Source organism: Pteronotus mesoamericanus, unplaced genomic scaffold (genome assembly GCF_021234165.1).
Source record: "Pteronotus mesoamericanus isolate MK-2021 breed Mesoamerican mustached bat unplaced genomic scaffold, CSHL_Meso_final contig_100, whole genome shotgun sequence".
Taxonomy (NCBI): Eukaryota; Metazoa; Chordata; class Mammalia; order Chiroptera; family Mormoopidae; genus Pteronotus; species Pteronotus mesoamericanus.
Window position 1 is genome coordinate 17341860 of NW_026554999.1, and position 27805 is coordinate 17369664.

The window sequence follows — 27805 nt, forward strand, 5'->3', positions numbered from 1 at the left end:
TCAGAGTCCCCCTAACCTGCAGTGGGTGGTAGGATTCATCTGTGACCTTTGGCAAGTCCCCTGCTCTTTGTTCCTGTTTCCCCTACTGTACAATGAAAGGTGAATCCACTCACCCTTAAGGTCACCCAACTTGAGGTTGCCACAGTGTTCACTTTGAGGCCCAGTGAATGAATGGTTGGTTCCCTTTCGAGAGGCTGCATGTCTGTGCTCTACCCTAGTGTCTGTCCAGAGTGTCTCAACATGGCCCTGGACCTGCCCTTTCATCTCAGAGTCCAAAATCACTGCCCTGGTTAGATGTCAGCCAGGCCAGATCCATCCCTCAGTTGAGTTCCTGGATGATCCAGGGAGAAGATGTATCAAATTTTCTTCGAGGAGCCCGGGTTCAGAGCAGTGCAGAGATCTTCTTTGCTGCCAGCTGAGGCTGTCCCCAACATGAGGGATCACTCTCTGAGCTACAGATTGCTCTGGCCCTGTAGGACTGTTATGGGACTAAAAGTGCATCTTGAGGTTTCCCTTGGCTCCCCCAAAGGCTGATCCTCTCAGGCTCTTGTCTCCTTGCTGAGCTTCCTGCTCCTCACCACCCAGAAACCACGTGTCTCCCCTGAAGCCCTGACCTGGCAGTTCTGGCACACGCAAAGGCCTTTCTCACCCAGCTTGTACCTGGGCCCTGTTTCTCAAAGCCTTTCTCTTCTCTCTCACTACACCATATTACTAACACTCGTCTTCCTAAAACAGCCCTGCCTACGGCCTGCTGGCCCCTTTGTTCAAGAGCCTTCTCTGGGTCATAAATACCCCCTGCATTCAGTAAATTCTCTGCCCACCTTTCTGGATCCTGAGACCCAGAGCCACCTGTGGAGGTGGCCTCTTTCTGGGAGGACCCAGGGAGCCCCCTCCATTCAGCCAGGCTGCCCCCACCCACGGTGCCCTGCGCACTACACTCCAGTCTCCTCGGCTCACTGTCCGAGCCTGCATGTTTTCCCAGCTTGGACTGGCCTCCATTTTTTAAATCCTGCCAGCTATTCCAGCCTCCTGCTCTGTTCCCACTACTTCCAGAAGTCAGTTTAGACTATTCTGGTACATACTAGTCTCTCCCATCCTTTTATCAATATTTCTTTTCTAACTCAGAGTCATTACCATTATTTTGATTGCGTTTAACTGATGCTGAGCTCTTGTGGATAGAAACTATGGCCTGAATTTTTGTGTCTTACCATGGAGCTGGCACCAAGCTGCGTGCACAGTAGGCTGGAGCACACTCACAACTGCCCACCCAAGAACAGTGTTTTCTTGCTGCCAGACCAGCCTCCCACTGCAGCAAGGTGCCCAGGAGGGAGCCTGAGAGCTGAATTTGCTAGCCTTCTGTGCAGCCAGGGAACTGACAGATACATGAACCAGTCCTTGTCACTGGAGCCTGGAAAGAATTCCGATGGGGGGCAGGGTATCCAGGAAAGATTTCTTCCTGTGTGTGGCATCTCAATCTGTGGAAATTAGAACAGAACCAATAGATACTGACCTCGATGCCAGCACCTGCCTCCTCTCAGCCTTGAGCTAGGACCACTGAACCAAAACATCCCCCAGGGCTCTTGGTTAAGTCAGTGAGACCTCAGGAACAAGCCCGAGAGAAGTACATAAATGTGTAGGGCTTTGTTTGCTTCATTTCTGATTATTTCATCACATCAGTGACCAACAATTAATGCTTCAAGAGAAGGCAAAAGTCTTTGATAATAGACCTATCCACTCATGTAATTCTAGAAAATATGCCTTTCTGACCCCTCCAGGCAATCAGGTCAAACCATGAAATATGAAATCCACATACGCATAACAGTGAATATTATTAATGATCATAAAACCATCCAACTCCTTTGAAAATCCAAGCCTTATTTCCGACACAATAACTCTCTGCAGCAGACTGGTTACAGATGATGAAAAGACGTATTTCCTTTTCTCTGTTAAAATTTACCAGTCATTAACTCTGCTGAATGAGAGTCTTCTCCTATTATGGATAAGTTGAAGCTCTTCCAGGAGTGGAGAGCTGCACACAGAATGCTCCCTGCCTGGGTCTGGGACGGCCAGCAACAATCTTTGCTAACCTATAAGAGTTCTTTCTGTTAGTTCCATTAATACCTGTCTATAAGCATAAGTTGGTATCGTGGCCAAGCAGGATCTGGGAGCTTGGGGAGTGGAGTAAGATGACACATCAACACTTACCTCCAACCCAATATCTACTTGCATGTGCTTTTTAACATGACAGGAGAATGGTTTGGCAAACTATGGAACATTGACAGGCTGTCTGACAAACTCAGCCTGCCCCAGCACCCTCTCCTTTACTGCTCACCCTTTATGTTCATATTGCAACAGGAACAGCCAGATTCCTACCAATGACCTTGTTCCCCTCCTCATTGCTGATGGGACCAGAGTCAGCACCTGATCAGAACAGGGCCAATCACAATTTCTCCGCAAATATTGACACTGGAGCTGAGAGAGATCAGTTTCTCTCTGGAGTTCCTGGACATGTACGCTCGGGAGTATTTAGTGGCTAAAGCTGATGTACAGAAACAGAGGAAATGAGAAGCACAGAGGAAAATAGGTGTTAGCTGGGGAGAGGGGCCTCTAGCCCTCCCAACATGCTAGTCCAGTCTCTGTTCATAACCTAGTCCTGAGGTCTTGTTGCATCTCTGCCTTCAGTTTCCAGGAAACATTCCTGATCCCTACAACAAATATCTTTCATTTTTAAAAATTACACTTACTTGAGTAGGTTTCTATGATTTTCAGTCAAAACACTCCTAACTAATGCACACAACATTGGCTATTACGTAACCATTATAGTTTGCTTATAGTTTTTTGTGTCATGGGAGGATGTGTACGATATAATGGTGTGCCATTTTAAAAGCAGCCTATAAAAGTTACATAAACAGTGTGATCTTAATAATGTAAGACAATGGAGAAATAAAAAACACCAAAACAATATTTATGATTATTTTTAAGTAGTGTGATTACAGGCGAATTTTATTTTTTTCACAGTGCCTTTCTTTATGTACTTTACATTTCTTTCCATAAAGAGTATGGATTAGTTTTATCATAAAATAAAGTGAATTTGATTAAAGCAAAAAGATAAGAATTTTTACCCACTTCCCCCATTCCCACCCCACCCCCAAAATCTGCAAAGGTACCAAAAGAATCTCAACGTGTCTAGAGAAACTGTGAGAGGTTTACTGGTAATGAGGGGTTGACGAGTCAGTGTCCTGGGAGAGCACTTGCTCAGTGCAGGAGTCAAATGTACCAAGTTGGCCCATTAATGAAGACTTGGTTTTCAGGGAGGACAGGAAATCTCGATATAACTGGGTGCCCATCACTTAGCCATTATCCTGTGGCTTAGGTCACAGCAAGAGATTGTGAATTAAAATGGAAACCTCTCTTCATTGAATACTCAGGGAGACAGAGAGCCATGAGCAGCCCTCCCTGAGGATCCTCTAACGGACTGTGTTATATCAAGGGGGATTAATGCTACCTCCTCACTTTGCTATAGACCACTTACAGCTTTGACACCATGTGGCCTGGGATATTGGCAGGTGTTTATCATGGTGGCAGCACCACATGGCAGAGGTGGCAGTGTTGAGGAGGAGCAGTGTCCAGCAGATGCCACACCAGTTTCCAACCAGTGCAGAGGAATGAAGGAGTCCCACAGAATCCACAATGATGTCCAGCACAGCCAGCGCAGTGGTGTGGCAGGTCCAGTGCTAGAATGATCTGAGTAAAGAAACTAGAATAGGAATCAAGGAACAAAATGTCGGTAGCTGACTAGACAGTTAGGTACAAAGCTGAACGCCAACGCAGCCCCAGAAACCCTAAGGACACTGCCAATGCCTCGCTGACCAGAATTTTGATACACAGCCACCCCTGCTGAAGATAAGGCTGAAAGGCAAGTTTTCAACTTTTTGTTCTTAATCTAGAAGCAAACAAGGAAGAGGAATAATGGGAATAAGTACTGACTTGATAAAGGTGAGGTAAAAATCAGTATCAAATTAAATATAGGCAAATATTATGGGAAAAAATCTAAGAATTCTGTACTCGGATTGTAATTTCATGACATATAAAAAATACAATGTCTTGTCATTATATCAAAAAACAGTGAATGGATGTTCATTTATGTGCTCTAAATTAAAGTAAAGCATTTAACATATGTCTATGTTATTCTTAATGGTTCCCCAATGTAACTGACATTTTCCAACTAGTTATCCAAGGATCTCCTCATAGCCAATAGATGAAGGAGGCTCCCACCACATTTGTTCTTTATTTTGAAAAGAGCTCTATTCTTTAAAATTCATGCTCATTATAAATATTAAAAAAATGCAAAGAATAAAATAAAATTCAACTGATATGGTAAATATCCTTCCAGACATCCCTCAACATGCACTTATTAAAATATTACACAAATGGGATTGTGCTATTCTGTTATCCCTCTTTTGCACTCAACTACATGTGCCATAGGCAAATTTCCATGGCATCAAGTAAAGAGGTACATCATCATTTAGATATTATCTAGATGGAAGTTCCATAATTTCTTTAACCAGTTATTTAACCCTATTGATGAGCATTTCAATAAATATTTAACATTTATATTCGTTGGTTTTTCACTATTACAAACAAAGCCAAGATGGAAATCCTTGTCTTTACATTGCTGTATGCTTTGGCAAGTATTGTTTTGGAGGAAATTACAGGAAGTAGGATTGCTGGGCCAAAGGAACACTCATTCAAAAGGTCCCTCCCTCCCATCTTCATGTGCTCCAGAAATGCTGGGTCAGTTTATGTCACCGTCAGCGCAGCAGGAAAGGGCTGAGCTGCATGCCGTCACCAGTCCAAGGTTTTGCCATTCTTCTGTTTCCTAGAGTTGTCATTCCTTCTGTTTCCTTCTTTCAGAAGAATTATCTTCATTCATCTTTTGTCTATTCTGGCGGGGTTTTTTCTTTGTTTGTTTTTTGTAGATGTTTTTCTGCATAGATTCCATGCTGAGTTTTTTTCTGCTAACTGATCTTTAATTGAGAGCAGTTCTATTAGGGTTTACCATTTGCTTAAAAATCATATTGGTGAAATCTCCTTGACTCTGTTTCCTGTTAGCTTGGTTACTATTTGGATCTTCTGTCAGGATGTAAGTTAAAATGCTAGAATTTAATCCTGATTTTTTTCCTAATGTATTAATTTGCCAGAAAAATTTGATGAAAGGTTAGATACAGATTTTCCTCCAAAATTGTCATCACTCCTGCCACCTGGATCACTTGCTCAGCTTGGGACAGTTTGGGATGGAGAGGCTAGGCACTTTGGAGAGAGGTTGGGTGAGTAATACCCCATGGCTCATCAGATGAAGCAGCTTCTCTTTAATAAGAAGAGTGGACTGATTGAGACCCAGTGGTAGCAATATCCTCCTGGCTAATTGGATTTTATCTGAGAAGGGCCATCTTCTAGCTTGCTGAGGTCCAAGCAGTGTCCCCAGAGGGTCTCTCAGGAAGGATTATGCCTGTCCTTGGCTAACCTCACAGCTCAGAATTGACATAATTTCACCTGACCCACTTTCCAGGAGGTCTCAAAGACTTTTCAGTTGATGTTTCTGTCCTCAGGGTCTAGAACTACACCTTAAAGACAAGGTGATACCCACCTATTTTCTTTTCTGAGGCAAGGAGAGAGAGAGAGAGAGAACATCAATGTGACAGAGATATGGAAGGCAACATTGACTGGTTGCCTTCCATATGCAGCCAATGGGGAGCTAAACCCATAACCTACGCATGTGCCCTAACTGGGAATCTAACCCATGACCTTTCAGTTTGTGGGACAACACCCAACCAACTGAGCCACACCAGCCAGGGCAAGATGTTACCATTAATTGTCATAACCTTCTCCTTTGGGGCACTGAGTACGATGACCCTGGAGGCCTAGACGTAACTAATTCCTGCCCATGGACCACTTTTTCTGCTGGAAAGGCCTCAGGGCAACTGTGGGGTCTCCTTACTCAGAAAGTCATCTATTGGAAGGTGACTAGGACCAGGATTGCCAGAGGAGGGCCCAGATAGCATCCATGACAATGGTGCATGAGCAAGTGGCACAGTTCTCTGTATAGAACTAGAGCCCCAAGAGGCCTGTAGAGCATTCCTGTGAGAATCACAGTTTATGTTTTAGGATTCCCATTTACCAGCCATTTAAGAAAGTCTTATGATGGCCAAGTATATATACCTCAGGACCAAGGTCATGGACGAATTCAGTAACACTTCTCAACCTCCGACCTGTGTTGGTTTTCTGTTGCTGCCATGACAAATTATGACAAATGCAGGGGCTTAAAACAACAGCCATTTATGATCTCCTAGTTTGTAGGTCTGGAATTTGACTTGAGTTTCACCAGGCCAAAATCAAGGTGTCAGTGGAGCTGTGTTCCTCACCAGAGGCTCTTGGGGAAGGTCACTTCCAAGCTTGTGCATCTTGTTGGCAGAATCCAATTGCACTGAGGTCCATGTTTCCTTGATGGCTGTTGGTCAGGGGACATTCTTAGGTTTTAGAAGACACCCACATTCCTTGGCTCATCCCCCCTTCATTTTCAAAGCCAGCAACAGAAGTTCAAGTTTTTCTCATGCCTTATCTTGCCTCCTTCCCTTCTGTCACATCTCTCTCTCTTCAGATGGAAAAGGTTCTATTTGCAGGGCTTAGGTGATTACATTGAGCCACCCAGATAATCCAGAATGATCTTCTCATTTTAAATCCATAACCTTAATTGTATCAGCAAAATCCCTTTCCCATGTAACTTAACAGATTCATAGGTTCCAGGGATAAACCCTAGACATCTTCAGGGAGCCATTATTTGGTCTACCATGACCTTTTTTGGCCAGGATTCATCCAGGAGTAAGAGTTCTTTCGGAGATCAGTCTAGGGAAGATGTGCTTGATTCCTGTCCCTCCATCCCCTTCTCCACACACACCCACCTCTCTGGAACCATTTGGTCTAGACATCCCAGCTGAAAGCCTTGCCAGATTCATGCCATAATGTATTAAGCTCAAGGAACGGCTGAGCATCAGCACTGTTTACTACCTCTGGAGAGCAGGGGGACAAGGCTGGTACTCTCACCCCAGGTTTTGAACCTCCTCGGCTTTCTGCTCACTGCTGTTTCCTGAAGTTGAGTCGATATGCCTGGGAAGATCCCATGGACTTTGGGCTTAAGGCCAAAGTGTCCCTAAGTAGAAGGATCTGCTTTCCCTTTGACAGAAGACCATTTAGGACTGAGGATAACTTCTTAGTGGCATTATAAATATTATAATGGTATTACAGCCAGGGACCCAGGAAAGCTAAAATACTGTTATGCCGATCAACCTGCTCTTTGGGATCCCATATAAGGAAGAGTAGCAAGATGACAATAACAAGTGCTATTTTTTATTAGTCTTGTTAGTAGCTGACACACAAGTGAAGAAGCTGATGAAATGATGATTGTATATGAGGGCTGAGATTTAAGCAAGAACTCCCACATCCCCTTTTCATGAATCTAAATCTAGGAGGAACAATTCAGGTATATGTACCAAAGAGTGAACAGGCCTAATCTAACTTACTTGCTTAATTATATATTCAGGGAGAGAAAGACATGGCCAGATTCAGCTGAAATGGCAGCATGGCCTGTGTCTACTCACTACATGCAGGCAGAAAGCATAAGCTCAGCAGGCCCCAAAGACCAAGACCTTCCTAGGACTAAAAGAAGAGAAAGAGAAAAAGTGGAACCTGAGGTGTGTGCCTTCAAAGGCCAGAACCCTGCTCACTAATAAAATATGGCCCAATGGATATCCAGGACTCTGACCTGTCAGGCTCGTGTTTGTTCTTCCTTTGGACAAAGGGAGTGCTAGGAGTTAGAAAGAGCTTGCTGGTATGTAAACAGTGAACAGTGGGGTATTTCACTAGGGCCTGCCTTAATGTCCTTCTGATCTCAACCTGGTGGCTACCCTTAGATTTCTGGGGATGGAGGGTGTGAGTGCATATCGACCCGCATGGTTGTGAGCCCAAGTTCCTGAAAATCAGGTGCTCAGCCACTGTGAGTCCTAGCTGACCACCTGCCAGTGGATGGACCCATCACATAGAGAGAGCCATTCTTCTAGATACCTGCAGTGGGACAGTCAGGATGTCTGTACTCCTGGGGTGAGTTGCTTCCTGAAATTTCAAGCACAGCCTAAATTCCTGAGATTCAAAGGAGCATACAAACTTTGTGTGCCAAATTTTTGTGCTGAGATCTTTCTGGCCTGGGTTTTTGTAACATAGATGGTTTCCTATGTTCAACAAATCATCAAGATTCTCTACAGGAAGTTTTTACTGATATACAGGTCAGAGTTAGGTGTCCCATCTAGTGCTTTCTTACTCTACTTAAATCACCTTCTATTGGTCCATCACACCTAAGAAATGGAACTCCTTGAGCCTGGGGACTGGACTTTTTCTCTATCATTTCCTTAGCCTTGTGTAACATGTAACACAGGAGGGACTCAGTTAATAATAGCTGTTGATGATAACTATTTCAATCATTTAGTATTCATCACCATCTATGTAGCCATTACCACCCTCAAGCTCCCCAGTCTTGGCATTTTTCAGAAGGACAACCTTTGTCATGAACTGTACAGAGATTCTTTTTTAAAAAAAACCCTCACTGGAGGATATGTTTATTGATTTTTAGACAGAGAGGAAGGGAGGGAGAAGAAGAGAGGTAGAGAAAGAGAGAAAGGGAGACATTGGTGTGAGAAACATTGATTGGGTGCCTCCTGCATGCACCCCAACCAGGGATCGAACCTGTAACCTAGGTATGTGCCCTGACCGGTTATCAAATCCACAACCTTTTGGAGCATGGGGCAACACTCAAACCAACTGAGCCACCCAGCCAGAGCATGTACAGAGAGCCTTTTTCAAGCTTTCCCTGATTCACATAATATGATCCAGTCATAATCTAGAGTGGCTATTCTTTATGGGAACTCCCTAGGATCCACTCCACCAAAGGGGGCAGATTTCTTGCCATTTCTTTGAATTGCTGAAGATACCAGGACTGTGGGGCTGATGGCTGATTTCAGAAGTTGCAATGCCTGACCAGTCTTCTGGTCAGTTCTTCTGGCATTTTGCTGCCATTCCATCTGCTTGACCCCCTTACCCTGTTCTGCTGATGCCAAACATTCAGTCCTGTGATCCAAGAAAGAATAAGGATGGGATCAGGTGCTATGTAGCTTCTACTTTTAAAAAGGTGGAGAGAAAGATCATATAAAATTCCCTAGAGAGAGCCAAGCCTGATGCCCTAGACCGTGAATCTTACCCCACCTCACTATTTCATGGAATATTATTGACTCCATACCCACTGCCACCATACCCCTTGTTCCACCCCAGGCAACTACCCTGTGCCTATAATATTACCCTCTGCCCATACATCCTTGGCCTCAGATACAGCTGTATTTTCTGTGGTCCTTATTCTCTGCTTGGATTTCCTGGCACTGATCTTATTTCAACAGGTGGGCTAGATCCTTGCATTCACACCACTGACCATTCCTCCATCTCTAACTTTTAGCCACCATCCAGACTGGTTCCATGTTCTTCTCAGAGCCCCTTTCCAGTGTCACTCTGAGCTGGTCATGCAGATGGAATAAGGAGTGACTGGGTGACCAGGAAGGACATGGTCCAAGCAGGTGACAAATCATCAGGACATTTACTGGTAGGGTGCCGGGGTGAGTGGAGATTGACATTAAAACAGAAGGCCTTGTGCTTTTTAACCTGCCTTTCTTACTCTCCAGCTGAGCATCATTTCATCATCTTCTCAAATGGAAATCTTATGTTCTTGTTTGTTTTTTACCACATAGGTAAAAACACATTTACCACATTTCTTACCATACATAGGTAAGAAATTGGAGGAGGGGTGCAATCAGCTACTGGAAACTTTTGAATAAAAAAATACCATGATCAGAGTTGCTCTGTGGTAAAACTATTGTGGTAGTAGAGAATGGAAGAAACTGGACACCAGTTTTGGGGGTGTTTGCCTAGGCCATGGGAGGGATTTAAACTTGAATAGAAGAATGGTATGGAAACATGGTGATAGTTTTTTTTATAACAGACACAAAATTTGGAGAGAGGGAAAAATCAATGAAAACACCAAGACAAACAGCCTAAGTGCCTGGGACTGTGGTGGTGCCGTTAAAAATACTGATTTTTCAGTTTGGGTAGGATACCGAGATAGAGCTATCTAATGAGCTGTTGTGGATATTGCATATGAGTTGGGGAGTTGGGAGGATTGCAGTTGGAGTAAAAAGTCATCTGCATAGAAAGGACAGTTGAAAACAACAACAAAAAGAGAAAGCTGAAAGGAAAAAATGCTTTGAGTGGAATGCTCTTTCTCCTGTGTCTGGGCTCCAGTTATCTATTGTGTAACAAACCACTTCAAAACTTAGTGGCTTAAAACAACAACAGTAATGTTCTGGTTAGCTCTTATGGTACCAAGAATTGACTGGGCTTAGTGGGGCTGGCTCTTGCTCAGGATGTCTCAAGGAGTTGTAATCAGACTGTGATTAGGACTGAGATAATCTAAGTCCCTCGCAGGTGGCCAGCCCAGGTTGGGAAGAACCCAACAGGTGGCCAGCCCAGGTTGGGAAGAACCCAACAGGTGGTGACTGAAACAGCCCCCTCTTCCTCTGCTCTTTTTATTTAATAAAAACTAAAGCACACAAACAGGAAAATAAAATAGGAATGGAAAAAAAAGTGACAGACAGCCAGGAGGAAGCTGCATCATCCTATATACCTTGCTTCAGAAGTCATATAGAATCACTTCTTCCACTTTCTCTTCCTCAAAGCAGTCATAACAGGCCCACTTACTTTGAAGGGAGAGGATATAGGTTCCACCTCCTGATGGGCAAGTGCGAAGTTTCTACAAGAGCATATGAGGTGAGAATTTTTTTTTTTTTTTTTTTGGTCATTCTTCAGGAAAAACAAAATCTGCCTTTTCTTCCAAAACCCAGCATAAGAAGCTTCCCCAAAACTCATGGTTCGTGTAATCATACCTTGCTATGGCCTTCTAGAATTTTCTACCCCCAAAACAACACTTGGCACTATAGGCATTTTAATCTAGTTACATATGTAGGCATCTAAGTTGTAACACTTTATAAACCAAGGCCTGTGTCTTATTCTGTTTTAGTGAAACTCAGAGGAGCAGGTAGATACATCTTACTGACTTTAATTTCAAGACAAGAAGAGAGGACTAAGTGCAGAACCTTGGGGAAAACCTATATTTGAAACACCGGAAGCCAAGTAATCACTAAAGGAGTCTTTGGGGAACATATTTTCAAAACAAAATTAATTGTAATAGTCTTTGCAAAAACATTGTGGGCATTTTTCGTACCTATGAAAATTGTCACTGAATGAAGCTAAGCATATGTATCATAATTAGCAGCCTCTGAAAACCCTCCACAATTCTTACTCCATAAGTAATAGTTGCTAGACAAGGTCCTCACTTTCATAACAGGAAACTTCTGCATAGTTATACCTTGGAATAAATTATAACCATGAAATAGAATCAAAGCTTGAAAAGAATTTTTTTTTCCTGACCAAAAACTTATAGTATGACAAGTATAAAGAGATACCATTTTATGCATATTACATTGGGAAAGCTTTAAAAAAAATAAAATATTTGTAAAGCGGCCTAGTGTCACCAGATGGACACTCATGCTTTTCACAAAAAAATGAGTTGGCCAAGCCTTCTGGAGGATGAAGGACTCTTTTTAAAAAAGAGTTAATGCCCTTAGATGTAGTAATTCTACTCTAAAGTGTATTATTCTAAGGAAATAATCCTGGTAGGGAAAATTTCATATTGAGGATGTTCAACAAAGTATATTTTATGATGGTAAAATACTGCACACAACCGAAATTTTCAGAGGTAGGTTAAATATATTATGGTTAATTCCTGAAACATTATGCAACCATTAAAAATGATGTTTTTGAAAATATTTGACAGTACAATAGTCTGCTCACAATATGATTTTCTCTAAAAGGTAGGATTCAAACTGTATACATTACAGGAAGAATTTTGATTCTGATTTTGTTTAAAAATTATAAATGTGCCTTGGCCTGATGCTTTGGTTGGCTGCAGCATTATCCCATGCATCAATTCCCGGTCAGGGCACATACCTAGGTTGTGGGTTTGATTCCCCCATTGGAGCTCACACAGGAGGCAAACGATTGATGTTTCTGTCTCACACTGATGTTTCTCCCTCACTCTCTCCCCTCTTCCTCTCTCTCTAAAATCAATAAATGTATCCTTGGGCAAAGATTAAAAAATAATAATAATTGGGGGAGAATCAAGATGGCGGAGGAGTGAGCAGAAATCACACTGACCTCCTCCCAGGACCAACCCAGAATTACAACTAAATTGTGGAGAAATCACCTGGAACACACAACTGAACAATAGCGAGAGAGGAGCCTTGTAACTCTGGAGACAGAAGAATCAGCTTTAGGGCTATCTAACTGCTAAGGAGAACGGTAGAGACATGAGAAGGCAGGCAGGGCACCCAGGGGCAGCAGCACCAGAAGGATATTGAAACAGCCAGTTGGATCCCCCTGAGAAGAGTGGGGTCCGAACCAAAAGCAGGGGTTTCTAGCCTACAGCACCAGAGCCCTAAAAGTACACAGAAAACAACCAGCTGCAAAAAGCGGCAGGGTTGCTCTCTGCCAGAGACAGGCAGCTGGAGACGCAAAGAACTCTTTAAAGGACCAATGCATAAATTTTTATTGGCAGCCACTTACCCTGGTCTCTGGCCAAGGTGGGGCAGAGAGGGCTAGAGACGCCTGAGGGGACACTGGGGAAGGAGGCTTGGGGAGAGAATGGAGAGAGTATCTGGCAAGGTCTCGGTGCTGACTCATCCCCCATGTGGCATCAGCCATCTTTCTCAGGCAGAGACCACTCCCTCTGAGCGGCACCAGCATCAAAGGACCCAATAGCCCCACCCCCAGGTGGGATTCTACCCTGCCCTGTGCTGTCTAAGCTGCCTGCTGAGTGCAGAGTGGCAGCCACAGACAGTAGATCCCTGGCTAAAGGGGGCACAGAGAGTTCTGGTGCCACTTGAGGAGAGACTGAGGATGGAGGCTTTGGGGAGAGAACAGAGAGAGTAGCCGACGGGATCCCAGTGCAGACTCCTCCCCCATACGGCAGCAGCGGGAGAGGACAGAACAACCCCACCCCCAGTAGGTATTCTGCCCTGCCCTGAGCTGTCTAAGGAGCCCTGCTGAGTGCAGAGTGAATAGATTAACAGCTGAAGGAGACAGCCACAAACAGTAGGTTCCTGGAAGTCTCAGATTGCCTAAGGTCAGACAAGCTCAACATCTATCTGACATCATTAGAGGTAGATCCAGAAAGTAAAAACAGCAGTCTCCAACCATAGAAGTTCACACCACAAAGGTGTGTCAGGAAATCAAGACAGATAACTTAAGAAGCAGAAGAAAAAGAGAAGAGTCTCACAAATAATGGGAAGACTAAGAAATATTCCCCACTCGAAGGGAAAGAAGGAATCAGAAAGTGAACTAAATGAAATAGAGGCAAGTAAACTATCAGATATTGAATTGCAAACAACGGTTCTAAGGAAGCTCAATGAGCTCAGTGAGCTCAGAGAGTTACAAAAAAATACAGGGAAACTACAAGGAACTTACTGCAAACTGTATCAGCATGAAAAAGGACATAGAAACTATCAATAAGAGACAAGAGGAAATAAAGAATACAATTTCTGAATTGAAGAACACAGTAGAAGGAATTGAAAGCAGGCTAGATGAAGCTGAGGACCAAATCAGCAAGCTGGAGGACAAGGAAGAAAAAAGCTCCCAGAAAGAGCTAGAATATGAAAAAAGACTCAAAAAGAATGAAGAGTCATTTAGGGAAATGCAGGACAACCTGAAATGTAACAATATCTGTGTAATAGGGATACCAGAAGGAGAAGAGGATGAGGAAGGGATAGAGAACCTGTTTGAAAAAGTAATGATAGAAAACTTCCCTAATTGGAGGAGAGAAAAAGTCACACAAGTCCAGGAAGTACAAAGGGTCCCATTCAAGAGGAACCCAATGAGGCCCACTCCAAGACACATCATCATTAAAATGGCAAATATCAAAGACAAACAGAGAATCCTAAAACAAGCAAGGCAGAAAGAGGTAGTAACATATAAGGGAGCCCCAATATGGCTAGCATCTGACTCCTCAACAGAAACACTGCAAGCCAGAAAGTAGTGGCAAGAAATATTCCAAGTCATGAAAAGCAAAGGCCTACAACAAAGTCTGCTCTACCCAGCAAGGCTCTCAATTAAAATGTAAGGTGAAATAAGGAGTTTCCCAGACAAAAGAAGGTTAAAAGAATACACCTCCACCAAACCAGCATTGCAAAATATGCTAAAGGGACTGCTTTAAGATGAAGAAAAAGAGTCTATGAATACCCAGCTCCTTTCAGAGTTGCCAATACTTGATATTACCAATATTTTTAATACTCATTAATCTGATTGTGACAATGATGTTATTTTAATTGTTCCTTTATTATTTGTTGAAACTAAACTTGTTTTTATATATATCTTGTCTATTTATATTTTTTAAATAAAAGGTTTAAATGACTTTTTAGTATTCTTTATCCATTTATTGATTAAAGGTTTGTAGAACTTTTTTGCTTAAAAAAAACAAACAAAAAAACCCACAACCTATTAACCATGTTTTAGATGTGTTGCAAATACTTTTCTATTCTATTCCTTGTCTTCTAACTTTTTTATATGCATATTACTATATAGTTAAATGTTTAATACAGTCATATTGTCAGTATTTATAGCTTCTGGGTTTGAATATTTTACTTCAGGTCATGAAAAATGTTAGTTCTATTTTCTTCTAAAACTCCTTAGATTCTACATATTGATTTTTAACTCACCTGAATATTTCTTGTATAATGTGTGAAATAGGGTTCTACATTTGTTTTATTTCAAGTATTAGTGGTCCATGAACCTTATTTGTTGAGTAAGGCTTATTTTACCTATTGATTTGAAATATCAACTTAATCATATATTACATTGTTAGACAGATATATATGTTTGTCTCTACAATGCTCATTATATTTCATTGATCTAATGATTATTTCTGTGCAGGTGTCATGTTGGTTTAATTGCTGAGACTTTATAATGGTTTTAAATGTTAATATTTTATAATTAACTTTGACATTTAAAAAAATAAAATCAATCTGCATTTAAGAAAGAAAGAAAGAGAGATGGAACTCCTACGTTTTGCGACAACATGGATGGAACTAGAGAATATTAAGCTAAGTGAAATAAGCCAGTTGATGAAAGACAAATACCATATGATCTCACCTGTAAGTGGACTCTATTCAACAAAATAAACTGACAAACAAAATAAACCACAGGCATGGAGACATGGAGCAGACTGAAAGTGACCAGAGGGGATTGGGAAAGAGGACAATGGTGGAAAGAAGGGGAAGGGGCTAGACAAAGAACATATATGAATGACCCATGGGCATGGACAACAGAGTGGGAATTGACTGTGGGAGCAGGGGGTGGGGGTGGAATAGGTGGAGGAGGGTAAAGGGGGAAAAACTGAGACAACTATAATAGAATAAACATGATTTATAAATTTTTTTTAAAAAAGAAATGTTATATGTTAAGAAATGAAAGTTTCACATCAATGTCAATTAGCTCTGTGTACTTTTGAAATGCAGTAAAATGGAATATATTGGTTAAGAACAAACCAATGAATGTTTTTGTGAGTATGTAGTAGGGGTAAGGCACTTTCATAATCAGAGAAGGGCAAGTAATAAATTTGACAAAAACTATCAAAACTGCTAATGTGCACATTCTTGGAATCAGTAATTTCATATCAAGAAATTTATTCTTTAGATATACTTCCATGAGTGCATGGGAAATGATACATGTACAAGATTATTCCTGTAGCACAGTTTGTAATAACAATCTAAAAACAAATGTTATAAAGAGGGGACTGGCTCTGTAAATCCCCGTGCATACATAGAAGAAATATTATTGAAAAGAATGAACAAAGTCATCATGTAATTATAAAAAGCAATCTCCAACTTGTTTTAAGTGAAAAAGGAAAGATGCAGGAAAAAATGTGTAATATATGGATATACCACATATGGATATGTATAGCTAAATATCTATACTATATATGTGTGTGCATATGTTATATATATTTGTGTGTATAAAAAAATATATGTTTATTTTTCCCATGGTATATATATACCTTTGGAAGAATCTTATGACATTTGTTGCCTTTAATGACTGATGATCACATGTCTGGGAAGAGTATATAAGGAAAACTTTGACTATAAACCTATTTACTAAATTGTAAGCTATGTGTGAACTAGTACTTGCCTCACAAAAGAAAATTAAAATGTAGAAATCAGAAAAAATAAAATAAAATGAAAAAATAATAATTATTATAACAATTATAGATGTATAGAGAAAAGATTAAAAGCAAATTTCACAAAATGTCCACAGCAGTTATATCTGAGTGACAGAATTGCAGGCAGTTTACATTTTTTTTCCTGTAGCTTTTCTGCCTTTCCTTTATTGTTTACAATAAACATGTAATACTTCTGTAATCAGAGGGAAAAAAACAACACACTTTTCAAAAAAGACCCAACAGTTGCTTCTATGACTAGCTAGGTAATTAACAGCATGAAGAAATGATTTTGTGGAAAGGAAATTAAATAACTTATGACAAATATCTTGGTATAGAATAACTCACATGCTTTAACAACCTAACCTGGAAGAAAGCAGCCTGGACACACACAGAAGTGCCACCTCTGAGGTGTGAAATTTCACACATGCCAAGGCCTGTGTGATGCCACTGAGGATTCCTTAGTGGCACAGACTTGGAGTCCTCTGACTACAACTAAGACAGGTTGTAGTTGGGGTCAGGAGTGCTGAGCTGTGCCTTTCTAGTTCTGCCTCAGACTTCCTGGTTAACAAGTAACAAGTCCATTAACCTTTGGAGCTCCTTAAATTCCTCTCAGGCATGGAAATCCACACACATTAATAGGATACCTAAAGGCAAAAGTAGAATAAAATAAAAGCCACAGAGAAGGTGGCTTTAGACAGATGCCCAGGTCAGTGGGGATGGGGACACTCACATCTGCCTCTTGATCCTTGGGTGGGGGTCGTCCCAGGGTCCTATGTCATACCCCTCTCGTTGCAACACTGCTGTTGTAGGCAACCAGGGAATGACAGTTTTCTGCACAGGTGCGGCTGCCTGACACTCACCGCTGCTGCTGAGAGGAGGAGCCTCTACTGCAGGAACTAGTTACCACAATGCCATAAAGGTGTCTCCTCTTGGCAATGCCGCATGCAGTAGTGACTGGCTCATAAAACCAGAATTTCCTGTGGATACTGAATGTTAGCCCCTAAGGGCATATATAGTCACTATTCAGGCCTTTCTCTGCTCGCAAATAAGCCAGAATCCCAAACCTTGTTTGTAAAGCAGTTCTGAGGAACCTGGAGTGCCAGAAAAACCATGGTATGAATATGGCACTGTGCATGGCTCATAATACATGCTCAATAAATATCTGATGACTGGTGAAGGTCATTTGGAGGTGAAGGGCCAGTTCTATCCCTTAGAAGCATATTGAACCAATGTAGCCAAAAACTGCATATTTTTCAATTTAGGTACAATTCTGCTTAATACCAGCAATTAAAATAAGAGATCACCCATAGCATTAAATAAATGAATAATTAGTCTTAAATATGTTTATCTTAATGTGTTTGTTGAAAAGAAAGAGGGCTTAACTAGAAGAAGTTGAAATGTAGCTTCAGTAGAGATTGCAGAGGAATCTAGGCAGTTTCAAGGAGTTTAGAGATGAGAGACACTGGGTTTTTATTTCACTTTTTGTATCCTTTATAGGAATGGCTGATAGCCAAGATTGAGGCCATTTTACAACCAAAACCAGAAAAAAGAGGAGGGAGGAACAGAGGGGAAAGGGCAGTATTTGTCCATCCTAAGACATTCTGGAGCCACAGGGACTTCCTGCCACACACCTGAGGAGGCGCGAAGACCAGCACGCAAACCTGAGATTTAGGACTGGGTGGCACCACTCGCCCACACTGTGATGTAGGACTGGAGACATTCCTTCCTGAGCTGCAGTTGCTGAAACATGGAGCACCCAATCCCACAAAGCTATTGGGAGGACAAGCTAAGATCGTGCACTTAAACACTCCTATATTTGCACACAAGAAATGCTAAATAAGGTGGTTACTGTTGTTGTTGTTATTAATGGTTTTCCTGACCTTGTCCTCTGAACCTGTTTCATGCAAGCAGGACCCGTGTGTCCCTTTTGTTCAATACTGCAGGCTCCGCATGCAGTGAACCTGGCATGTGGCAGGGGTGTAATAAATATTTGTAGGGAAGAATTTACCTCTTCTCATTGTTCCCTGTGGTCGGTAACAAAAAAAAAGATTTAAAAATTTTTTTTGCTCTTTCTATTCCTTTTATTTTGCTCAAGTGTTTTATCAATTATAGACATCATAACACTTAAGACTTAAATACCATAGCAGGCATCTCTAAAAAGTAAGGACACTTTCCTCCATAACCATGACATTATTATCATAACCAACAATCATTTTCTCTGTCATCTGGTACCAACAAAATTGACAATAATTCTCAAATACCGTATAATACCTAGTCCACATTTAGATTTCTTCAATTGTTAGCCCAAATATTTTTTACAACTGATCTCATCACACCAGGACCAAAAATAAAGAATCAAAATTACATCTGATAGTTGGCTCTTTGAAGTCTCTTTTGACCTAGCATTCCCACAGCTTTTTGTTTTCCATGGCATTGATTCATTGAAGATACTGTAGAACATTCCATCTTTTGGATTTGTCTGATTGCTTCACTGAGGTGACACCTAATGAGCTCCTGTCTCCCCTGAATTTCTCCTGAGATGGAAGCTAAATCTAAAGTCTAGATATGATTCAGGTTAAACATTTTTACGCAGCAAACCTCATAGGTGATGCTGTGTACTTAGCACTGCATCACACCAGGAGGCATACAATGTGAGGCTGGCCTACTGTTGGGGATGCTGAGGTTGATCATTGGGTTAGAGTGGTGATGGCTTGATCTTTTCATTGCAAAGTAAGTGGTTTCCCGCTTGGAACCAGCAAGTAAACTGTGGAGTGAACATTGGTACCTTGTAAATTTGTAATTCACTATCAACCTTTTAGCCCAGATGGTCATAGAATTCACTGATGACTCTTACCTGAATTAATTATCCCAATAGGAGTTGTGAAATGGTAATTTTCCAATTCTATCATTCTTTCTTCATTTATTAGCCAGCATTCTTCTTAAAATAGAACTTCCCCTTGTCAGCTGGGGCTTTTTAGTTATTCTGAATTATAGCCCCTAGTGGAAATACAGGCTATGAATGTAGAATTCTTTCCCTTTTATACTCAATTTGCACACACACACACACACACACACACACACACACACACACACAAAAGGCATTGGTAAAGAGCAACCTACTTTAAATACTAGAGTCAAGGCAAAGCTTGAAGAAAGGTTTTGCTCAATCGGCTAGCCCCACTAATCGCCTTAGAATTGGCCTTGGGAGGGACTGTTGTGGCCATAACTGCTTAGCTGTAAATCAGATCCCTGATCTCACCCCTTCTTTTCCCCAGGTTCCTTCTCCAGTTGGCTCATACTTACTGAAGACAATATGCAGCCATTGTGTAGTAGCAGGTTTTGATTATGCAATTTATGAATTCAGTGCTAATCTCCCCTTTATAATTGAAAGTATCTCATAAGGTGATTTTTCCAATGCTTCCTTCAGAAAAGCATTCCACTGATAGTGTTTAGTGTCACTTATTCTTCTCTTTGGCTGAAAATTTTATTTTAAACATTCCAATGAGACCTCAATTCCAAAACCTCAAACTGGAGTAAGTAACTCCTCTCCATCCTGCTGACTATACCGTGTACCTGTGGCTGGGCCCATCATTAGCCTGAAACCTCCACTCTCTGCCTAGTCAGGCAAAACCAACTGCGTTGAGCACTTTAATAGGGCCTCATAAATCTGGCCCTGCTCAGGGCTTCTCCGGCCCCACACGCCTCTCAGCGCCCTGCCACCTGGGTCTCTAGATTCGCTCCCCTAGAACCCAGCTTAGCATTGCTGCAGTGTGGAACACCCTTCTGAAATCAGATGCAGCATGTCCTACCCTCTCTGTGACCCCTTTGTCGCCACACTGCAACATAAGCTCCCATTTAATTGCTGCTCTGCCTCTCTCAGCAGAACTTGACCTCTTTCTGGGCTCCTCTCTTAAAGCAACTGTCTGTGTTTTTCATTATGGTTGCCAAGATGTATTAGCTCGAACTCTTCCCAAACGAGGTTTGTTTTGTTACTTTTTCTTTAAACCTCTGAAGCAGTAGGTTCAATCAAGAATGCAGCCTCCTGGGGGTAAGTTTTACTCTCAGAGACTTCAGCCAAGACAGGTGGGACCATCTCTCTGTCCCCATGGTACTGTGTGAGAACTGGCCCTTTAAGAAGTAGACAAATTCTGGTTCCAACTCCAAACCTCAGTTGGTAGTTCAAACTGCTATTTGAACACACATGTCCTGCCCAGAAAGTTGCCCCAGCCTAGAGCTAACTTTCCCCTGTAAGGCTGTCCTCCTCAAACCCATCCCACACAAATAAAAACAGCTCCTTTTAAACATTGAAGTTGCAGAGCCTCCACCCTGAAAAGGAAGTTGAAAGCCAAGTTCCAGGCACCCTTAGCTTCTCTAGTCTGACCAGTCAGTGGGCCAGAGCAGCAGCTCCTGTGGCAGTTTGGATTTGCCCGAAACAATGCCGGTCAGAATTCCTTTGTAATCACCAGGAAGATGTCATCTCTGTGTCTCAGCTAATCCTTCCTTTAAAAATAAAAGTGCTCATGAGGACAGAGAGGGAATGCAGAGTGATAAGAATGTTAAGTGGTTAGATTTGCTAGCAAAAAGAAAAAAAAAAAAAAAAAAAAAAAAATTATATATATATATATATATATATATATATATAAGGCATCTATAAAAAGCGCTGGAAGGCTTTTTCTTGCAGCCCCAGGCTTTTGCCAGGGGACAGATTTCTCTCCTTCATCTCCATTTCTTCCAAGCCCCTTCCTTGTGTGTTCTCCAGTTTTTTCTTTCCTCCTTTCTTCTTCTTTCTTTCCTTTTAACTGAGCCCACCTTGTTTGGGAAGCAATCTGTTGGGAGCTAGAGGGTCAGGCCCTGTGCAGGCCCTGGAAACAGGTGAGACTGTTTCTCTGTTGATGGGGACACTTGACCGCTGGGATGCAGTAGGGAGACCCCACTCCTCAGCCAGGTGCTGTCCTGTCAAGGTTACACCCAGAACTGCCTGGTGCTTTTTATATCACCTCCCCCGTGCAGCTTCATTCCCATTTCCTCCCCCCCGCCCCCGAACTTCCCTCCAGCACAAGCCCATACCTTTGTGGCAAGATGACCAAGGGAGTCACCAGGCCCAAGGCTGCCTCCTCACTCCTTCTCCAACCCCCACATTTTGTTTTTGACAAAGTTGATCTATGTGGCTCAGTACATCCAAGGATGGCCTTCTCCCTGACTCCATTGTCTGGCTGCTTGACCCCAATGTCTTTGTCAATAAAATAGTATAAATCTCAGGAGCCTGCTGGTAGAGAGGAATAAATAAATCAGTAAGTGAATAAATCCACAAGGAAGGGGGTGTCCTAAGTCTTTGCAAAACTGGGATACAGCATTTTAGAAGATGGACATTGCTGGTGAGCTCTGACTGAAAGGCCAGGATCCCAGCGGTGGGTGGTGGGCAAGGGAAAGTGAGCTGTGGCTGAAATTTCCTAGTGGACTGGTTTGACTGAAATATATTCCAATGGTCAGCCTAAGTGCTGGTTCAGTCTCAGGCTTCCGTTTCTTTCTCTCACTATCCTGCATTTCAAATAGTTTTTATCAAGCAGCCTTGAGTCCTACCGAGAATCTTTCTGGATTCATGATCAACTCTCCTGAGAATATAGTGCTGGGCATTCTGCCCTTGGCCAAAGGAAGAACTAGACATTCCTCACCTGGGAGAGTCATGCTGGTAATTTCTCATTTTGAATTAGAAGTACAGACGACAGGCTCCCACTGTTCATACAGACTCAGAGCCACATTGCTATTGGGGTAGAGTCTGGGAGAAGGCAGGGAGAGAGCTGTCAGACTTGTGGGCCCTTGTGTGCCGCCCCCCGCAGCCACATGCATGGAAGGCCACAGCCACTGACTTCAGGATCATGACTCCACTTGCCAGTTCCCACTCCCTAGCCCACCCCGGCTGCCAGTCTCCACTGTGTAACCCCCTGTACTGCGATCTGATTCAGCCTGTCTCTCCGTGTTCCCCTTTTCCTCTCCTTCTCCCTTCCCCTCCTGGGAAATTTCAAACACATATAAAAATAGAATAGTAAAATGATCCTTCATACACCATAAACCCATCACCCAGCTTCAACAATCATCAGGCTGTGGCCCATCTAGTTTCAATTACATGTCCACCCACTCTCTCCACTACTCTTCACCTCTCATTTAACTGGGATGATTTCGAAGGAAATTTGAATTATCATGTAATCCGTAAATACCATCTATCTCTAAAGATAAAAACTATTTGGACTTAAAAATAATTTTGTTATTACATCTAACAATAATGCCAATAATTTATATTGTCTCCAAATATCCAATGTTAAAATTTTCCCAACGTCTCAATTTATTTTCACATTTGTTCAACTCAGAATCCAAATAAGGTCCATACAGTGTTATTGGTTTCTTTTCATTCTGTCTCTCCCTCTCCTTTTTGAAGAAATTGTAACTATTTGAACTGTATATTTTTCCATTGCCTGGGTTTTGCTGACTTCATCCCTGTGGTATTGGTTAGCATTTTCCTCTCTCCCTTGTATTTTCTTAAACTGGTAGTCAGATGAAGCTTTATCAAGTTCAGGTTTGATTTTTTTTTTTCTTTACAAACTACTTTATTGCTGCTGTTGTGTTCTTCCATGAGGGAGCTCATAATTCTTTTTTAAAAATTTCTTTTTTGTGCTATTCACAGCCATTGAGTGTTATTGTTCAAATCTAATATTTGGTCTCTCTCATTAAGGGTTGCAGAATTGACATTCTAATTGACATTCAACCTACATTAGCTAGAACGCTGCTATTAAAAATTCCCTTCATCAAGAGACCCCCAGTAAGGCTAGCAGCTGACTTCTCAACAGAAACACTACAAGCCAGAAGGGAATGGCAAGAAATATTCCAAGTCATGAAAAGCAAAAGCCTGCAACCAAGACTCCTCTACCCAGCAAAGCTCTCAATTCAAATGGAAGGCAAAATAAGGAGTTTCCCAGACAAAAGAAGGCTAAAAGAATACACCTCCACCAAACCAGCATTGCAAAATATGCTAAAGGGACTGCTGTAAGATGCAGAAAAATAATCTATGAATACCCATTTCCTTTCACAGTCACCAATACTTGATATTACCAATATTTGTAATACTTATTAATCTGATTGTCTCAATTATGTGTTATTTTAAGTGCTACTTTATTATTTGTTGAAACTATACCTGTTTTTGTATATTTCTAGCCTTTTCTATTATTTTAAAAAGCTTTAAGTGACTTTTTGGTATTCTTTAGCCATTCTTTGCTTAAATGTTTGTAGAATTTTTTCCCTTAAAACAAAACTATTAACCCTTTTTTAGATGTGTTACAAATACTTGCCCATTCTATTACTTGTCCTTTAACTTTTTTATATGTATATGATTATATGGCCTTAAATGTTTAATATAGTCATATTGTCAATATTTTACTTTATAGCTCCTGGGTTTGAATATTTTACTTCAGGGTAAGAAAAAGATTATTTGGTATTTTCTCCTGAAACTCCTTAAATTTTACATATTGATTTTTAACTCACCTGAATATTTTTTGTATAATGTGTGAAATAGGGCTCTATATTTGTTTTATTTCAAGTAATAGTGGTCTGTGCACCTTATTTGTTAAATAAGCCTTATTTTATCCATTGATTTGAAATATCAACTTAATCATATATTACATTGTTAGATATATACGTTTGTCTCTAGAATGCTCATTATATTTCATTGGTCTAATGATTATTTCAGTGCTGGTGTCATGTTGTTTTAATTGCTGAGACTTTATAATGGATTTAAAATTTTTAATATTTTATAATGGATTTTGACATTTAAAAAATAAATAAAATCAATCTGCATTAAAAAATAAAAGAAAGAAAGAAGGAACTCCTACCTTTTGCGACGACATGGATGGAACTGGAGAATATTATGCTAAGTGAAACAAGCCAGTCAGTGAAAGACAAATACCATATGATCTCACCAATAAGTGGAATCTATTCAACAACAACAACAAAAACTAATGAACAAAATAAACCACAGACACGGAGACATAGAGCAGACTGAAAGTGACCAGAGGGGATGGGGAAAGAGGAAAATGGTGGAAAGAAGGGGAAGGGACTAGACAAAGAACATGTATGAATGACCCATGGGCATGGACAACAGAGTGGGAATTGACTGTGGGAGTGGGGGGTGGGGTGGGATGGGTGGAGCAGGACAAAGGGGGCAAAACTGAGACAACTGTAATAGAATAAACATGATTTAAACATTAAAAAATGTTTTAAAAAGAAATAAAAAAAATACCCTTCATCAACCAACTGATTACCCTTAGTTCACTCATCCCTTGGAAATTTTAGGTTACACAGCCAAAATATAAAAGCACTTTGTGGCCAGCGTCCCTCAGACCTTGAGGTAGATTCTACAGAAAGAAATCGATTTTTTCCTTGGGCAATCTATACCCATTTTTTTCCAAAGATATTTCAAAATCCATCTTCCAGCTGAGAGATTGACCCTGCTTCAATAACTGTAAGTTCTGCATTTATCAATGGGGAAATATAGGGTAATTTCAATAATTTAGAAAAAAGTCTCAACTCAGTTTTTCCAAACTCAGGCCCACCCTTCCAGAGTTCAGAGCTGGGTCTCACACTGGTTGTAGTGTGGGCTGTAGCATGACCCACCATAAATGATGTTCAAGCCAGGACCCACATTCCAGGACTATCCTGATGGCTAGCTTCATGGTAAGGAAGATCTAGCCTCTGTTTTGAAGGCTCTGTGAAGGAGGAAAGCATAAACTCCATGCAGAAAGGCCTTCACCAACTGAGGCCAAGTCCAGCTGCTTACATTATGCCACCAGCCTTGCCCACTGACCATGGTGGCTCAAGTCTCAGAGTCCCTCCTGCTCACATGTGCTCTGGAAAGACAATCCTGCTACCCAGGTCTCTTTGCAACTATAGAGACCTGGAGGCTGCAGCTGGGTGGTTTTCCATCAGATTATACCAACAGAGGCTTTTCTGCCCACACCTAGTGGGGGAACCAAGAGGTAGGCCTTCCCATACAAGCTATCAGCAGACTATTCAAGGGCTCTTAAATTTCCAAGAGACCCATCCAAGAAGATAACATTTAGGACCCAAGACCTTTCATCAGGGCCAGGTTAGCCAGCTGCATAAATAGGATCTCTGAGGAGTGAGCTGTAGTGACCTGCAGCCCCAGGCTCCAAACTCAGCTGACCCTGGGTTGTATCTGTATCTGGCCCCCACTGGGACCAGCCTTGTCCCACCTGAATTACAGTAGGTTGTCTATTCTTAGCTCCAAGCAGACAGAATGGGAATGTAGAACTGGGCACCACCCACACTGATCATCATGGTTAAGTTTGGTGCTTGGGAACCCAGTTGGGTGGGCCCTGTGTCCCTCCACAAGAAATGTGGGGAGAGGAATTAACCATCTCTACTTGAGCCTTTCCTCTACCACTTCAAGCTTCTCTCTAGCCCTGAGAGTATTCTGGCTACTCACCAAATTACAAGGAGATATTGGTTAAAAATTCATCTATTCCAAATTTGTGAGCTGAACTCTGGTTTGACAGGGTCCATAAACCACCTGGTGTAAGCTGGTCTCAGTCCAGGTGATCGTATCTGCCAAGCACCCACAACAGGGGCAGAATTGCAGGATGTAAGAGTGGAACCTCTCACCTATAAGATGCTTTGAGTCTTACCTGTGGAGTTTGAGGTGGGAAGGACACAGATGTTAGTACTGTTACTCATCTTATGGTCATGCTTTCGGCTGCTGACAAACGTAGCTGGCGCAAGTCTCGTGGCCCTGCCAGCTTCACTCAAGTGTCCTGATATCAACAGACCATGCAAATACCCACCAGAGTAGGAACCAAACAAATTTACACCCTCTAAGCTGTACTGGGTCACACCTTGCCAAGTGTAAGGACTGATTTTCAAAGCCTCATACTCAGGTCTGCAAGAGTGCAAAAGCACATTTAGATCCTTGCCATACCCTGAGCTTTCTTTGCAGGGGGAGACTCAGGATGCACTTCTTGCTAAGAATTTACATGGTGATATGGGGCTGCCATTTGCTTCTATTTGATGCCAACTTGTGCATCAGCCCAGATCATTCCTAGGTTCACAAAAGTGGCCTTGCTGGAAGCACAGCCTCATTTACATCAGGAACCAGTAAAACACACTAAGAGTAGTGGTCATTAATGCTATTCACCAAGTATTATTTGTTCTCCAACTTCTGGACACAAGACAAGTTTGCCTTTTTTATCTCATTGTATTGAATGTGATCATTTGATGTGATCTGATGAATGAATTCACAGCAGAGGTGATGTATGTCACTACTAAACCCAAGTATTTAATTTCTGGGCAAGACACTCCTGTGTCAACCATGACCGCTCGCCATCCCTCTGCCATTACAACTGGCTGTGTTTGAAATGGTTGCTTGCTCATTCATCCTGGGTCTCAGAGTAAGAGCACAGAGCAGAGCCCTGCTGACACATGATGGATGGGTAGCATTACTCAATAAACCTTGGTTGTTATAAGCTACCAAGATTTGGAGATTATTTGTTACCACAAAATAACCTAGACTATTCTGACTGATACATAGAGCCAACACACTTAGGGCAAAGTGGCTGTCTAGGGTGGCCTTCAGAGTGGATAGCCTTCTTGAAGTTCCAGGGTCTGATGTAAGCTCCTGTGTGATCTCTTAGGCCAGGAGTAATTATCCATTTTCATGACACATCCATAGACTTTCTGGCCTGACTCCCTCCAGATACCAAGAAGAGTTCCCTGGACTTCTGAGGCCTAGCACTTTTCATGATGTCCTGCACTATCTGTAGGGCATGAACCAGATGGTAGGCCAGAAAACCAACAGATAGTAGGCAGAATCATGCCCCACCCCCCACCAAAACATCCATATTCTACTCTCAGAACCTGTATGAATGTGTTACTTTACATGATAAAAGGGACTCTACAGGTGCGATTAAGTTAGGGATCCTGGATTGTCTGGTGATCCCTATCAAATGTAATCACAAGGGTCCTTGTAAGTGAAAGAGGAAGGCAGGTAACATCAGAGTCAGAGAGAGCTTTAAAGATGCTATGCTGCTGGCTTTGAAGATGAAGAAAGAACATGTGTCAAGGAATGCTGGTGGCTTCTAGAAACTGGAAAAGGCACAGAAAGGCAAGGGAACAGATTCTTCCCCAGAGCCTCCAGAAGAAACAGTCTGGCCAACACTCTGATACTAGCTGGGTGAGCTAAAATCAGATTTCTGATCTTCTGAATTGTAATTGATTTGTGTTGTTTTTGGCAACTAAGTTTTCACTAATTTGTTACAGCAGAAATAGAAAACTAATACACAATGGAAAACCCACTCCTGCTCTTAAACAGTCTGAGAAGATTGCCCT